A 15,966-nucleotide genomic window follows, 5' to 3' on the forward strand; every position below is an offset into this window, starting at 1 on the left:
ACACACACACACACACACACACACACACACACACACACACACACACACACACACACACACACACACACACACACACACACACACACACACACACACACACACACACACACACACACACACACACACACACACACACACACACACACACACACACACACACACACACACACACACACACACACACACACACACACACACACACACACACACACACACACACACACACACACACACACACACACACACACACACACACACGCGCGCGCCGACTTGGCACACGCTACCACCCGCTCCTGCTCGCGTCGCTTCCCTGAATAATGCCGGCCACTCGCAGTGGGTGGAGAATGAGGCGGGCGGGCGGTATATATGTCTGCTGGTTTTCACTCACCCTCAGTCGCCTCTCTGCCTGCCGGTCGAGGCGCGCTTCATGTCGCCAGCGTGTTGCCTACAGCACACCCACCCCCCGGGCTCACGCGTGGCTTCCTGGGCGCAGAGCTTGAGAAGGCAGCAGCCCCTCCGTGGCAGCGAGAATGGAAGATAGCTTGCTAGCAGCGAGCAGTCCGGTTCTCCGGCGGACTTCAACGGGAGAGCCACTGCAGGATTAATCCCCTTCGCTCTTCACGCCCCCCCATCCTTTGTCGTTCCGAGGCTGAGCAGCCAATCCACGGACCCTTTTTGCAGGCGGCGGAGCCTCCCTTCCCAGTGTGGTCTCACAGTGGCAGATGGGAGAGGTGTTTTTCAGCTGGCATTGTCCTGATGGCTGGTGGCAAGGTCAGGGACACCCAGCACAGAGGTGTCTGCCAGGGGGAACTGCGAGCAGATGGGCTGGCTCCTGTCCTGTCCGGAGGGATAAGGATGAGAGCTGCACATTAAAGTCGACGGTGCAAGGGAACTCTCTCTTTCTTGCCCTGTCTGGGTCACTGATTGTGGGAAGCACTAACTTCCCTTCATAGGAAGGGCTATTTCCAGCATCCGCTTCCTTAAACAGGACCTTCGACAACTGTGCCAAAATGGCACATTGGTGTTTGAAATGTATCACGTTATTTTATGTTGCTACAGGGGACCATGACATAACCTGGCGTATTGGTACAGGTAGGCCCGCTCGCAAGGTTGTCTTGTCTTGTATCACTTCCAGAAACAGTTGTACATATATCTTATTTGTAATGCATAATTTGTATTTAACATAGAGGCCGTGTAGGTTAAATTTAAGAAGTAAGTGTTGTTTCTCACCACATACAACATACAATATATGCTACATTCTATTACAATGACATGTTTCTTTAAATCACTGATCTTTCTCGCCCTGTCTGGGTCACTGATTGTGGGAAGCACTAACTTCCCTTCGTAGGAAGGGCTACTTCCAGCATTCGCTTCCTTAAAGGATAGTTCCGGGACTTTTTTTTTATTGTCCCTACGGTTCGGCCATGTGTTTTTAAGCATAAATCGGTAGATCGTAGAAAACTTTCCTATGGACCTTACCCGACTTTTCGTCCATTAACGCACTCGAAATCAGCCGCCATTTTGTGATAATCCTATCATTTCCCCCCATCGACCTGGCTCACCTGCGTTTGCGGCACTAAATCAAATCCCCCGCTCCTGAGCCTGACATCAGCAGACGCGTACCGCCCATTTCCCAACGCCAAAGCACGTTTCGTGTCAACAATCGCTGCGCCTCACCTAATGAAGTGTCGCCATGGAAATGGCAGGACGCCTCTTTCCTCAATAAGTATAAACACACCGTTTCACAACACACAGCAGCAGATTTTCGATTCCATTACTCTCTCTGTGTTACTTTGAGTATTCTGTGACTCGTTTCTGTGCTCTGGTCAGCTACCTTCGCCGCTTCTAGGCCTTGTGAACACCTGTACCATCTCTGTAAATTATTTTACTTTCTTTACCACACAATGGCTACAATAATGCCGTATATGTACGAGCCCCAGTACACCGAGGAGGAACTACTGGAAAGGCAAGCACGCGAAAACGATGGGGATTCGGACGGCAGTTGGGAGGACCAGTCAACAGATGAAGAGCCTGGACCATGTCGCATGGACGGCGTCTCCACCTGGTGCACGTGCAATCGGTGCGAGCTAATGCCAACTGAGGAGGAGAACTGCTGCTGCCGTGAAAATTCCGGGTGCTTGGCCTACATTTCGGAAGGCGAGCCAAGTCCGCAATGCATCACCGAGCTGCCAGAGTTCAGGGAAGCCTGCCTCTCACGGACCGTGTTGAGGATGATGATGGTGCTTATGCACGAACTTCGCGGCACTGTTCGTCCGCGTAATCCGAGTAACGAGTAAGTATACTCTGGTTGTGATGTCAGTGATGCCACTACTATTTCATGGTCGTCTCCCACATATAAAATTACATCTACATATCATTCGAACGCATGTAAATTGGTTCCATATTGTGCATTTTCTAGATAGAATTTTTTTCAAAGCAGAATGACATTTTTTACCTGAATCGACATTGATAAGAAAGTTTTGTCATTTTAATACAGTTTGCATCTTTCTTTTTCACAGGTGGTACAGGCTGGTGGCCTATCGTTGCTTCACTTGGTGGCTTCACGGGAGGCTCGGACACCGCGTTCGGAGAGTAATACCTGCCTGTGCGGTACTTGCCATTAGACAACATTTCCCCAGCGACAGTGGACAATACCGCAGATTTTCCCTGGATGTGCTGCAACCGGAACTTTACAATGTGTAATGTTTATTATTTATGTTCAATTGAAATTAAGATCTAAAATAAAACCCAACATATATTTTAACAATGGTTGTTTTGATTTTTTAAATGAATCTAGTGTGTCTCCATTGAATAGTCTTCCTGTGCCTTGTCTTGTCACACCACATGTCTCCGGCCAGCATCCTCCCTCACGCTGGCCGCCCACCTTCAATCCACATAACCATTGAACCCATATGCAGCAGACATACATATGTTATTTTGCGGGTTGGCATCAAGCCTCCCGGCCTTGCCTCCTCCCCCAAAAATACTTACCACACCACTTTGTTCAAGCGTTGGCAATAAAAGGCCGTTGGATTTTATTGATACAAAACATGGTTATAGGTAAATAATCAATATGGTTGATCATAATAAATCATCCTTTTGGGCACCGGGTACAGAGATGACCCCCTCTGGCCCGTGCCGCCTTGCCACCACAGGCCAGCCTGCTGCTGACTAACTGCCTAGGCATCCAGGGTCTCCAGGGTGAACTGCACCCATATATTCTCCTGGGAGGGTGAGGTATTTATAAACTCACCCTCCTGCCTTCCATGTACTAGATCCTGCAGCCTGCCTCTTACATGCAGTTAGATGGCCTCTCCTTGGTGAGGCCCTGCGGCAAACGAGTCTTGTCTGCACGACCACCGCCCCAATCCACCCCCCGCCCTATCAAAGGCAGTGCGCACCGGGGTACTTGCGCTGGCAAGTGGAGCTGTCAGGGAGCGATAAAGGCCAAGAGGTGCCAAAGACCATGTACACTTCAAAGTGGTCTATAGAGCATGGGTTGTTGTTCCCATGTCTACCTCCAGACCCCGTGTCTCCCGCCAAGCATCCCCCCTCACGCTGGACGCCCCCCTGCAATCCACATAAGTGTGTCTCCATTCACAAGTCTTCCTGTGTCTTGTCTGCACGACCACCGCCCCAATCCACCCCCCGCCCTATCAAAGGCAGTTCGCACCGGGGTACTTGCGCTGGCAAGTGGAGCTGTCAGGGAGCGATAAAGGCCAAGAGGTGCCAAAGACCATGTACACTTCAAAGTGGTCTATAGAGCATGGGTTGTTGTTCCCATGTCTACCTCCAGACCCCGTGTCTCCTGCCAAGCATCCCCCTCACGCTGGACGCCCCCCTGCAATCCACATAAGTGTGTCTCCATTCACGAGTCTTCCTGTGTCTTGTCTGCACGACCACCGCCCCAATCCACCCCCCGCCCTATCAAAGGCAGTTCGCACCGGGGTACTTGCGCTGGCAAGTGGAGCTGTCAGGGAGCGATAAAGGCCAAGAGGTGCCAAAGACCATGTACACTTCAAAGTGGTCTATAGAGCATGGGTTGTTGTTCCCATGTCTACCTCCAGACCCCGTTTCTCCTGCCAAGCATCCCCCCTCACGCTGGACGCCCCCCTGCAATCCACATAAGTGTGTCTCCATTCACGAGTCTTCCTGTGTCTTGTCTGCACGACCACCGCCCCAATCCACCCCCCGCCCTATCAAAGGCAGTTCGCACTAGGGTACTTGCGCTGGCAAGTGGAGCTGTCACGGAGCGATAAAGGCCAAGAGGTGCCAAAGACCATGTACACTTCAAAGTGGTCTATAGAGCATGGGTTGTTGTTCCCATGTCTACCTCCAGACCCCGTGTCTCCTGCCAAGCATCCCCCCTCACGCTGGACGCCCCCCTGCAATCCACATAAGTGTGTCTCCATTCACGAGTCTTCCTGTGTCTTGTCTACACGACCACCGCCCCAATCCACCCCCCGCCCTATCAAAGGCAGTTCGCACCGGGGTACTTGCGCTGGCAAGTGGAGCTGTCAGGGAGCGATAAAGGCCAAGAGGTGCCAAAGACCATGTACACTTCAAAGTGGAATATAGAGCATGGGTTGTTGTTCCCATGTCTACCTCCAGACCCCGTGTCTCCTGCCAAGCATCCCCCCTCACGCTGGACGCCCCCCTGCAAACCGCATAATGCCACGACATATACACGTCATTCATTCACAAACAAACCCCTGTTTCGAATTCTTTATAACCCACTTCATATTTCTAATGAGAACTTCTTTGCGCTTTGCTAGTCAACCCGTGAAGGTGCTGGTTATCTGCTCTTCGTCTCTGTGAACTTCCGTGACCACTTCGAGCAAACTCGTCAGTTTGCAACCTGTGAACTGCTCCCTGTTCTACGACAAGAAACTACTCTGATCCCTGCATCTAACTGTTCGTCAAGGTAAGGCCATGTACCATAATCATTTTGCGTCCAATTTTTTAATTTATATCTATTTGCTAGTAGTCATCAAATTGCATCCATGTTTTCTTTTCGTTCAAGACAGTACATGCAAGGAACTAGTCACATGTTCTGAGTTTAGTCAAATTATTTTTCTATTTTTTTAAAGTTATTCAAATACTTATCCGCATGTGAATAACGTGTATAGTTCCAAGAACCAAAACGAACCTTGCATTGAACCTTTTATGTGTCATTTAATTTTTTAACACATTGGTATTCATAGAGAATTGTTGATCTTTACTTTTCAGAACTTTCCACAATGCCTGCCTGTTCCATTGGCGGTTGCCCTTCGAAGACCCATAATAAATCTGAAGGTACTATAATGCATGTTTTCCCTAAGACAATAGATCAGATAAGAGAATGGGTCCGATATTGCGGATATCCACCGTCTGAGCTTGAAAGTAGAGTCCTAGAAGTCTTTGCGGACAAGAGGGGTGATCGATACCGCATCTGCAGCAGGCACTTTAGCTCAGACATGTACTCCACATCATTGCTAATAAAGAAGAAAACAACGCGAGCGACGCGAAAATTGCTCTCAACCGCTATTCCCACTCTATTCGTCCACATCCCTCCACTGGTGAGTCAAGTTTACGGATTTAGCTCTCGGCCTTGCGGTAGTGTGTAGCCTTAGCTAACAATAATTTCGCCATTTATGTATCCACTCAATATGAAGGCGGAAGATTCTCCATCCGTGTCGTTATTGCAGTCATCAGCCACTTCAAGCGCCTATCGGGTAATCTTACTTAGCTATTCTGCCACTGACTTGTTTTAGGCATGTAAATCAATAGTTTTAATTTATCGTGTAATTATTTTACCTAATGGTACACCCTAGTACTCGTCCTCTAGTCTTTGTTTTCAGTTATAATTATTGTTATCCAAAATAATGCAAGTACTGTCTTTCAGGGAGATGCTGAGGAGTCCAACGCATTGACGACAACCGTTGATGTCACTCAGATGCTCGAGATACGTTTCCGGACAGTTCCATCGATGGAGATCATCAGATCTTGCATTCTTGTAGCGTGATTGTAACACACAATGTTTCTTTCGTTTTTAGCCATTGATATGTCCTTCTGTCGTCGCCCTCCTATGTGTCTTCTTTTTTCAATATTGTGTTCATTACTAATGAAAGTCCTATGTTTCAGGGAGTCGATGGAGCATTAGTCCAAGAAGAAGGGGAGCATGCAGTTACGGGTCGGCGCAACAGCTTGCAGAAGTGTGCACCGCAGTTACAGCGTCCCTTGATGTTCTTATGCATTTCGAGGTATGGATACTGACAGTTCGATCAAGCGAGATCATATGACGTGATTACATCCGCTATACTTCCTTCTTTATTAACGCAAGTACTATGTTTCAGGGAGATGACGGAGCTTCTTCTACAAGAACATCACCCCTAGTAGTTGATGCAGATCTCTGGGTGGTGACACTTCCAACGATCGAGCAAATCGAATCATATTTAGATATCCATTATTTATTTTAGACAACTGATCATTTGTGCAGGTCTATTTAGATGAGCCGTTGACGCCTGCACAAAGTTTATGTTCTTTTTAACAAAATAGAAAACCATACTAATGCAATTACTGTGTTTCAGGGAGTTGCTGAAGCGTCATCTTCAATAATATCATCAATGGAAGTCTATGCGGAGCCCGAGGTATGGATCTTGACAGTTCCATCTAACTAGATCAACAATGCGTGAATAATTGCCGTTTGAATGTTCTACACAATGCGTTCATTCGTGTTTTGCTTTTGAGATGTATGTGGGTATTGGTCCCCAAGTACATTTTGTGTTTTCAATATTATTATACATACTAATGAAAGTTCTATGTTTCAGGGAGTCGATGGAGCGTCAGTGCGTGATGGATGTGCTTATCATGAAAATATAGTCGTTGCAGCGCAAGAGGAAGTGGAGACATGCACACACGAGTCGGAGCAACAGCGTCCAGATGTTGAAGTTCGAGGCAAGAAAGTTTCAAAGAAAAGAAAGCAAAAGAAGGTTAGTGTCCTGGTCACTATATTATGTTGTTTTTCACTGTTAATAGTTCAATACTGTAAGTTGTGTTTAAACTGAACATCCCTTTTCCAATCTGTCCTCTAGTTGCGAGTGGGTGTACGAACTAGATCTACACAGACAGTGAAGCGAACGAGAGATGTTGCTTGTCAAACCTTTTGGCAGGGACTTGAGACTGGAGATGCATCGTGCCAATGGGAAGAATATGAAGTGATTGACAACGGAGCTATACCACCACCAACCATTGGTAGTGAATGTCCTCCTGGTAGTTCGGATGCAGTCGGAGATCAATTCACAGAATCCACACCCGCAAAAACTAAGACCGCGAGAAAGTTGAAGAAATTGTTTTATTCTCCCATCGCCGGAGAAGGAACAGATGTTGCAATGGAAGAGAATGAAATGGACGACAATGAAACACCATCAATATCACTGAACATAGCGGAAGACGATATCAGAGATTGTACCTTTAATGTGAGTGACATGTCCTCAACGTTACAGGCCGAACCAGCTGGGATGCAGAGTGACAGTATAAGGAAAGAGGCCAAATTCATTGTATTCGATAGTTGTTTGATTGATATTATTATTAAGATGAAATGTGGGCATTCTGTTGGTGGGGAAGTATGTGGGGAGCCATTGATTAATGTGACTCGTGCAATTCGAGGCACTAACCTTAAAATACATGCCACCTGTACACAATATCATCCGTTCTCATGGTCTGCACAACCCATGCTGGGGCAACTGCCAGCAGGCAATCTACTTTGTGCAGCGGCCGCACTTTTTAGTGGTTCAAGTTTTAAAAAGTTAGAGTATTTCTTTCAGTTTGTGGGAATCCATTTCATTGCGAAAACTCAGTTCTACATATACCAAACCGATTATCTATTTCCAGCCATTAGCGAAGCTTGGAGAATGGAAAAAATGTCTATTGAAAGTACATTCGCGGGCAAACGGTTCAGGCTAGCCGGTGATGGACAGTGCGACAGCCCAGGATTTTCAGCCAAGTACTGCACCTACCACTTTCAGGACATGGAAAGTAAGAAAATTGTGAGTTCGGTGGTCGTGCAGGTGTCACAAAGTACATCCTCAGTGGCCATGGAGAAAGTTGGCTTTGTAGCATCATTGCAAGAACTACAATCGCGGGGAATGGTGATCGACCTGATAGCCACGGACAGACACGTTTCAATTGCCAAGACAATGAGAGAAGAGTACAAAAATATAAATCACCAATTTGACGTATGGCATCTTGCAAAAACAATCAATAAAAAAATGTCGGCTGCAGGTAAAAAAAAAGATATGCAAGGTATTTCACAGTGGTCCAAGTCAATCAGCAACCATCTTTGGTGGAGCTCAAAAACATGTGAAGGGTCGTTGGAAATTCTACTGGAAAAATGGCGGTCAGTAATGCTACACTGTAGCAACGTTCACCGCTGGACCACAAACCAACATTTCCACAATTGTGAACATGGCCATTTGTCCACAGAGGAGGCACGGAAGAAGAAGTGGTTGATTCCTTCATCACCCACTTACAAAGCCATTGAAAAGATTGTATTTGATAAAACTATAACAAGAGATTTGAGGGGACTCACGGAATTCTGCCACACAGGAGATTTGGAGGTGTTCCACAATATGTGCCTAAAGTACAGGCCAAAACGATTGCATTTTGGCATAGAGGGCATGATAAATCGGACTCTTCTAGCGGTCTTGGCACATAACCATAATGTTGGCCGTCAACAAAGTAGGACGACCGGAACTTTAGGGACGCTTCGCTACAATAAGGCCTTCACTAAAAGAAGTAAACAATGGGTGATCAAACCAGTGTTTGAGGATATGCAATATGAGTTTATTGAGAGACTTATTGTTGATGTCCTAGATAGGCACATACATGGAGTTGTGAACGAACCTGTGCAGGGGACAACTGCATTGCCACCCAACATTGCCTCTGTTCCATGTCCACCTAAAGCAGAGCTCATTGAGAAATACACATCACGGTTTAAATGATTGTAATTTGATTGTCTGTTCTCTCGAGTCTCCTCATGTTGCAGGCCCATTGAATATGTGTATCTATGTAATGTGTAAATAAAAGTGATTGCTCAGTGTACATGCAATGTGTCTCTCCACCCTTGCCCCTCCCTTCACCGTGCAGTAGTGCGAACCACCCGGGTGTCACCTGTGACTTTGCTCTCGAGTCTCCTCATGTCGCAGGCCCATTGAATATGTGTAGCTATGTATTGTGTAAATAAAAGTGATTGCTCAGTGTACATGCAATGTGTCTCTCCACCCTTGCCCCTCCCTTCACCGTGCAGTAGTGCGAACCACCCGGGTGTCACCTGTGACTTTGCTCTCGAGTCTCCTCATGTCGCAGGCCCATTGAATATGTGTAGCTATGTATTGTGTAAATAAAAGTGATTGCTCAGTGTACATGCAATGTGTCTATCCAACCTTGTTCATTTGCGCATTAAATTAAACCAAACAGTAATATAAATCATTTTTCAAAAAATATAGAATGTCTCAGTATTTATGGTTCTCTGGGGCTGCAAAGCACGCAGACAAAATGCAAAGATGGAGTGTAAATTTCAAGTCCTGTGAGATGGCCTTACACTGAATGTAGCTAACTAGGAATGTGTGCTCGTTCAAAGTGAAGGTCTGCTGCTTTGATTTTTTGCTCGGGTGCCGGAATGGCCCACGACTCAGTAAAAGGTTCTGTTGTTATTTGACCTTGACAGGCCGGGACCATCCCGAAAGACTTCTTTTTGGGGGTGTGGTGCAATAACGTAAGAAACGATAATGAATAAAATTTCAGAAACGATAGCCATTTAATGTTCGTTCATTAGAAGAAATAACGTCGGCATAGAAGGAGTGGTATTTCGGGGCTGCCCTAAGCACAGACACAATGGAAAATGCAAATATAATGTAAGTAACTCTTTAGATGAGTTTATACCGCAATTTAATTACTATACAGTAGCTTTAAAGACGGGTTAAGTTGTACTTGTTCGTTCTATGTGGCATATTGTTTTGTACCGCGCACTATCTTGAGGAGAACCATCTCCTTTTACGGAAGCACCTCAAAACCTTCCTCTTTGCTTCTGCTTTCTCTCTCCCTCTCCCCTGCTACAACTGGTCCACTGTCTGCGACCTCGGTCCTGGGCCCTTCCACTCTCCACCTGCACTGCCTCCCTGTCAACCCCTGCACTGGGGGACTGTCTCAGTATCCTACAGCCCCCCCTTCCCAGCCCTTGTTCTGCACTTACCTTGCACTCGCCACCAGCTGGCCCTATGTATTTATTATTTTATGCTACTTACCTTGTACTCCACTTCCCCCCTCCCCTTCCCCTTGCACTTTTACCTTCCCCCTACCCCTGCACTTGCGCGATCTGAATGACACCTGGCCTAGTAGGATCGTTGTCTGTCTTCTCCTTGTTCCCCCCCCTCCCTGCCTCGCCACGCCTTGAAACACTTGTGTATAGGCGCGTTGCAAATGCCATATTATATCATATCAGTGACGAAGTGGTCCACTGGCGCTCAGGCGGCTCTGAAAAAGGCAGAGGAGAGGGGGTGGGTTACTGGAAATGACGTATAATACCCAGTTGCACTGTCCTAGCTATGAAATAATTTCCCGACCTAATATATAAAATGAATAATTTTAATAAAGATCTGATGGTGAGACTAATTTCATTTTTTATGTTTTTAAAACAGGTACATCCTTCATTATTGTCTGTGTCACGAGTACCAGACACCGGCGGATGGCTTTTACAACCGCCAGTTGCTTCTCCGCGTGAACAACGTTACCACCCTGACCATTTTATGGGACGATCGGCAAGTACAAGTATGCCTTTACGCGGTACTAATGGCTAGATGCAACATACATACCGTTGTGGTGGCCTAGTGCCTCGTTGTTGGAACAGCCATGCGATTATCAGTGCGACCGAAGAGCTTATTTTATCGTAAACCAACACCCTGTGTACTGCACACGAACATCGCTTGCCTCAAGACGAACTATTTTGGATCGAGAGCAAAGAAAAATGCAAATCGCTGAATATTCTCTAAACATTTGATGTCCAATAAATGTACTTTGCCAAATGTACAATCTTGCCGTTTGCTTTTAAACCACAGTTTCATATTCCGAATTGTGGCGCTGTATTGTGAGATGATCTAAGACCCTGTGTACAGCAAAGGAACATCGCGTGCCTCAAAACGAACTTTTTGGAACTTGAGCAAATAAAAATGCAAATCGCTGAATATTCTCTAAACATTTGATGTCAAATAAATGTACTTTACCAAATTTACAATCTTGCGGTTTGATTTAAAAGTACAGTTTCATATTCCGAATTGTGGCGCGCTGTGTTGTGAGCTGATCTGTGTTGGTTTCCGGGTTCTGTGTGGAGTCGCGTAGAAGACGCCTGGGCGCGTTTGCCTACGCAGCACAGTCACGTCACGGATAGAGGCGGGGAATATGAATGTTTTGATAAAGTCTGTTTCAGGGCGGGGGATATGATTTAGTGCCGCAAACGCAGGTGAGCCAGGTCGATGGGGGGAAATGATAGGATTATCACAAAATGGCGGCTGATTTCGAGTGCGTTAATGGACGAAAAGTCGGGTAAGGTCCATGGGAAAGTTTTCTACGATCTACCGATTTATGCTTAAAAACACATGTTCGAACCGTAGGGACAATAAAAAAAAAGTCCCGGAACTATCCTTTAAACAGGGCCTTCGACAACTGTGCCAACATGGCACACTGGTGTTTGAAATGTATCACGTTATTTTATGTTGCTACAGGGGGCCATGACGTAACCTGGCGTATTGGTACAGGTAGGCCCGCTAGCAAGGTTGTCTTGTCTTGTATCACTTCCAGAAACAGTTGTACATATATCTTATTTGTAATGCATAATTTGTATTTAACATAGAGTCAAATTTAAATATATAATATATAATATAGTAGGTCAAATTTAAGATGCAAGTGTTGTTTCTCACCACATACAACATACAATATATGCTACATTCTATTACAATGACATGTTTCTTTAAATCACTGATTTTATATGAGGGATTTAAGTGTGTCAGGAAGTTCAGAGGAAGGCATAGAATAGCTAATATCAAGCAATTCAATTATTTTCTGGTTGTATGCAGTCAGTCATATAATATGTAGAACAAATGGCAGTCATTACTTACTTTCCACATACACAATCTACCAATAAACTTAATTTCGCCTAATCTTATAAAATTATAGACGGGTATATTTTATGGTGTATTTATGTTACATAATTTCCCATATTTTCTCCAGTAGATCTGTTATAAAATTCTGGGCAAAACTGCTTTTTGTAAGATTGTGTGTCTTAAAATACCAATCCATAAGGACTAGCCCCCCCTCTGAGGGTACACATCTGTTAATAGCTAAGGCACTCCCCAAAACACAAAATGTAAAGTATCAATTTAACCAAAGGGACATGTGCTGGTTCCTCATGACAGTAATAATAATAATAATAATAATAATAATAATAATTTAGCATTTATATAGCGCTACAAACCCTCGGTTATCTGACCGCTGCTTATTACTACCCACGGTGTGTGGTGCTCTCCTATTTGAGAGTGTGTAGGATTCTCTCCTATGCCCCTTAATGTTCTTTGGCCAAATCCGGCTGGAAACATACAATTGCTGCGCCTTTAGAATGCCGAATGCACGGTGGCGCTGTTGCACGCCGTGGAAAATGGCCTCCTGACTCAAGTGCTCCGCAGCCGTATAAATCCTGTTAGAAGAATCCTGCGGTCTACCTCCACTAATAACCGCTTTTTCCCCGGATACGAGATGCTGCGACCTGGGGGCACTCCTGGGCTGACTCTCCACCGAAAATGCAGCTCAATTCTGTGAAGATCAGCCCCCGTGCCAGTGGCGGGCTGCGCCGGCGCCTGTCGGGCCGTGACCGGGAGGGGGAACTTCGTTTGTTGTGGCCGAACCAGCCCCCTTGCGGCCCCTCGAGCCGGAGCATTGGGGCAAAACGCTGGCGGACTGGAGGTGCCTCCGTCCCTAAGACCGCCTAGCCCTGACACGGGTGGCAGCGCGCACTGGGGGAGCACGGAATGAGGGGCGGAGAGATCTTACGTGAGAGCCCGCTCCTCTGCAACACCAGAGACCCGGAGCTCCTCAGAGGCGCGCAAGGGGATAGCTTTGCGGCTGCAATCCTCCCAAGTGGCTGGCCGCACACCTCTGGATCGCGGAGCAACGAGACACGCCTGGGGCTCCCGGAAGGTATGCGCTGGTGCAGGGCCCCTGGGGTACGCGCGCCTTCTGCTGGGCTGACGGCCGCAACAACACAGGCCCTCAGCCCGCTTAACTGCTCAAGCCGAACGCTACCCTGTTGCCTCGCGGCCACGCTGGCGCCAAACAGTCATAAAGCTCTGGGCCCGGACTGTACCTGTGCAAGTGGGGGCATCACCCGTTGAAGAGCTGGGCTCATAGATGCCATCCCGCTTGCCCCACTGCACTCCAATATCACACAGACGCGGCCCATTGCCACGGATTGGGGACCACGTTCCACCTGTTCACCCCACCATTTAGAAGCATCTCATATGGGGAAATCTGCAAACAACTAGAGTCCCACGACCCAGAAGGACCACTAGTGCAATACGTACAGCATTCAGCCACCGCAAATCAACTTATTACCACGACAGCAAGCCGATAGCACAACTTCATATCGGGGCTGGGAGCGCTGCTGTGTGCCTAGACAGGGAGACCCTATGATGGGTGGAGGTTGCAAAAACAAGAAGAAGGGACCCAAGGGTACATTCACCTCTACCCTCACGTCGGTTCCAACTCAGTCATCACCCCAAGACAACCCCCTGATGGAACCGCCTGAGCAATGCATGGCCCCCTACATGGCATCGATGGAGAAGGGGTTTGCAGCTATCAACAACAAGTTGGACGACATTGGTGAGAGCATAGCTTCCATACGGTCTGATATACGAAATATCAACGCCAGAGTTTCAGAGGCGGAGGAAAGAGTGAGTACCCTGGAAGATGCTACCACCTCACACAGCAAGGACATAGAGAACATCCATAAGGACATAAAGAAACCCTGTAAGAAAAATGCAAAGACTTAGAATCGCGGTCAGGGCGCAATAACATACGCGTGGTCGGAGTAGCTGAAACGATACTCAATGTACCCATGGAACATTTCCTTGAGCTGCTCTGTGCATTGTTTCCAGATAACTAGTTTTCCAGCCAATTCCTAGTGGAAAGGGCGCACAGGGCGCTGCCCCCAGACCCCCGAAACCGGGGGCCCCTCCCCGGACCATCATAGCTCGTTTGCTGAATTATAGAGACTGGGACTTGATCCTGAAACTTGCGCGTGAAAAAGCCCTGCTGATGTACGACTCTACAACTATGCACATATACCCGGATTTCTCGACGGCGATGCAATCGGCTGGACGCACCTTCGACGGTGTAAAGAAGGTGTTGCGAGAAAGGAAAATGATTTATGCCATGATGTACCCGGCGAAACTTTGCATTCAACAAGGGGGCAGAACCCACTTTTTTGAGACGCCAGACGAAGCCTTGAGATATGTCGAATCGAATATCCCCAACACGACCAAGAACAGCTGAACGCTAAACTATATGACACTGAACCAAAACCTCAGATGGTCCTTCACAAACACGTCATAGGAAGAGTTACGCCAAGGAGGAGATGACATCCTAGACCGCTGTGGCCCGGATACAGAGATGGAACACGCCACCTCCATTACTGCAAAACTGCAAGTAGTTATGTGGGATACACCGCCCGATTGGGGGGTTGGTGAGGGAGGGGGGAGGAGGGGGAATGGGAATCTACCTCATGTTGGGGAGCATTGTTGGACTATGTTAAGTTACACAGAAAAACTGGCATGACAAAACCTGGGAGACAAGTATTTGGACATCGAAGCCGCAACACACGTTTTACAAGGGGGAAAATATAGTAACGCAAGACAGGATGATACATACTAGGTTCTTAACCTGGAATATTAGGGGCCTATCTAATCCAATCAAAGCTAGGAAAATCATGGCTTATGCTGCAAGACACAGAAATGACATAATGCTTCTGCAAGAGACTCATGCGACTGAAAAGACAATGGCATCTCTGAGCCGAGCATGGGGCCAACAATTGATTACCACCAACTACTCCACACAATCCAGAGGGGTAACCACAATTATCCATCGAAGAACAAGCCTTGTCATAACCAACACCAATTGTGATCCCGAAGGCAGATACATAATAATATGGGGGACACTTCGAGGACAGGACATAATAATCGTCAATACGTACGGTCCTAATGTTGACACCCCGGAGTTCTACCACCAGGTACTGTCTTTCATACTGCCAACAGGAGAGGCGAGGATAATATGGGGAGGAGACCTCAATACTATCCTAGACCCTGAGATGGACAGAACAACAAGCGGCAGAAAGGAGACAAAGGCGGCGGCAACCATTAAGCACACCATGCAGCTGATCCTGTTGGCAGATGCATGGAGAGAGCTGCACCCCCGCCTCAAAGAGTTTACATTTCACTCATATGTCCATGGTTCAAGCTCCCGGATCGACTACTGGTAGTGTTCCACAGAGTGTATTCAGGAGACTAAGGAATGTACCATACTGCCCGCACCCTCAGACCACTCCCCGATCATACTGGACATCCAATTTGGCTCTACACCCCAGAGCCCCCGAACGTGGAGAATGCCACTGCAACTCCTTCGTGATGAGGCACTGGTTGAGATACTCCGTACAGAAGTGACCAACTTTTTTGAATGCAACGAGGGCTCTGTGGCATCGTTTAGCACAATATGGGAAACCTTTAAGATGTGGCTGAGAGGTCACCTGATCGCCACGGTACATGGTAGACTCCAAGAGATCAGTTCGACCACGTCCCAGACTGAAGCCCGTATAGGATCGGCGGAAGAAGCATATACCAGATCACCAGGGCAAGATACCCTAGCCACCCTACAGGAGGCCACTGAAAC

The 15,966-nt window shown here is 47.1% G+C and overlaps 1 protein-coding gene across 5 annotated transcripts in view; it reads right to left on the reverse strand.

Annotated features, from left to right (window-relative positions):
* The window catches only part of PSD (pleckstrin and Sec7 domain containing), a 1,402,592-nt gene that overhangs the window by 1,237,251 nt on the left and 149,375 nt on the right, over window positions 1-15,966 (reverse strand). Inside the window, exon 1 of one of the 5 annotated variants that reach the window (XM_069610470.1) lies at window positions 389-725. The exons of the other annotated variants lie outside the window; for them this stretch is intronic. The gene's annotated coding sequence lies outside the window, so the exon portion shown is untranslated. Of the gene's footprint in view, window positions 1-388; window positions 726-15,966 lie in introns of those variants that run through there. 5 annotated transcript variants of the gene reach the window in all.

Source organism: Ambystoma mexicanum, chromosome 8 (genome assembly GCF_040938575.1).
Source record: "Ambystoma mexicanum isolate Mex_15411 chromosome 8, UKY_AmexF1_1, whole genome shotgun sequence".
Taxonomy (NCBI): Eukaryota; Metazoa; Chordata; class Amphibia; order Caudata; family Ambystomatidae; genus Ambystoma; species Ambystoma mexicanum.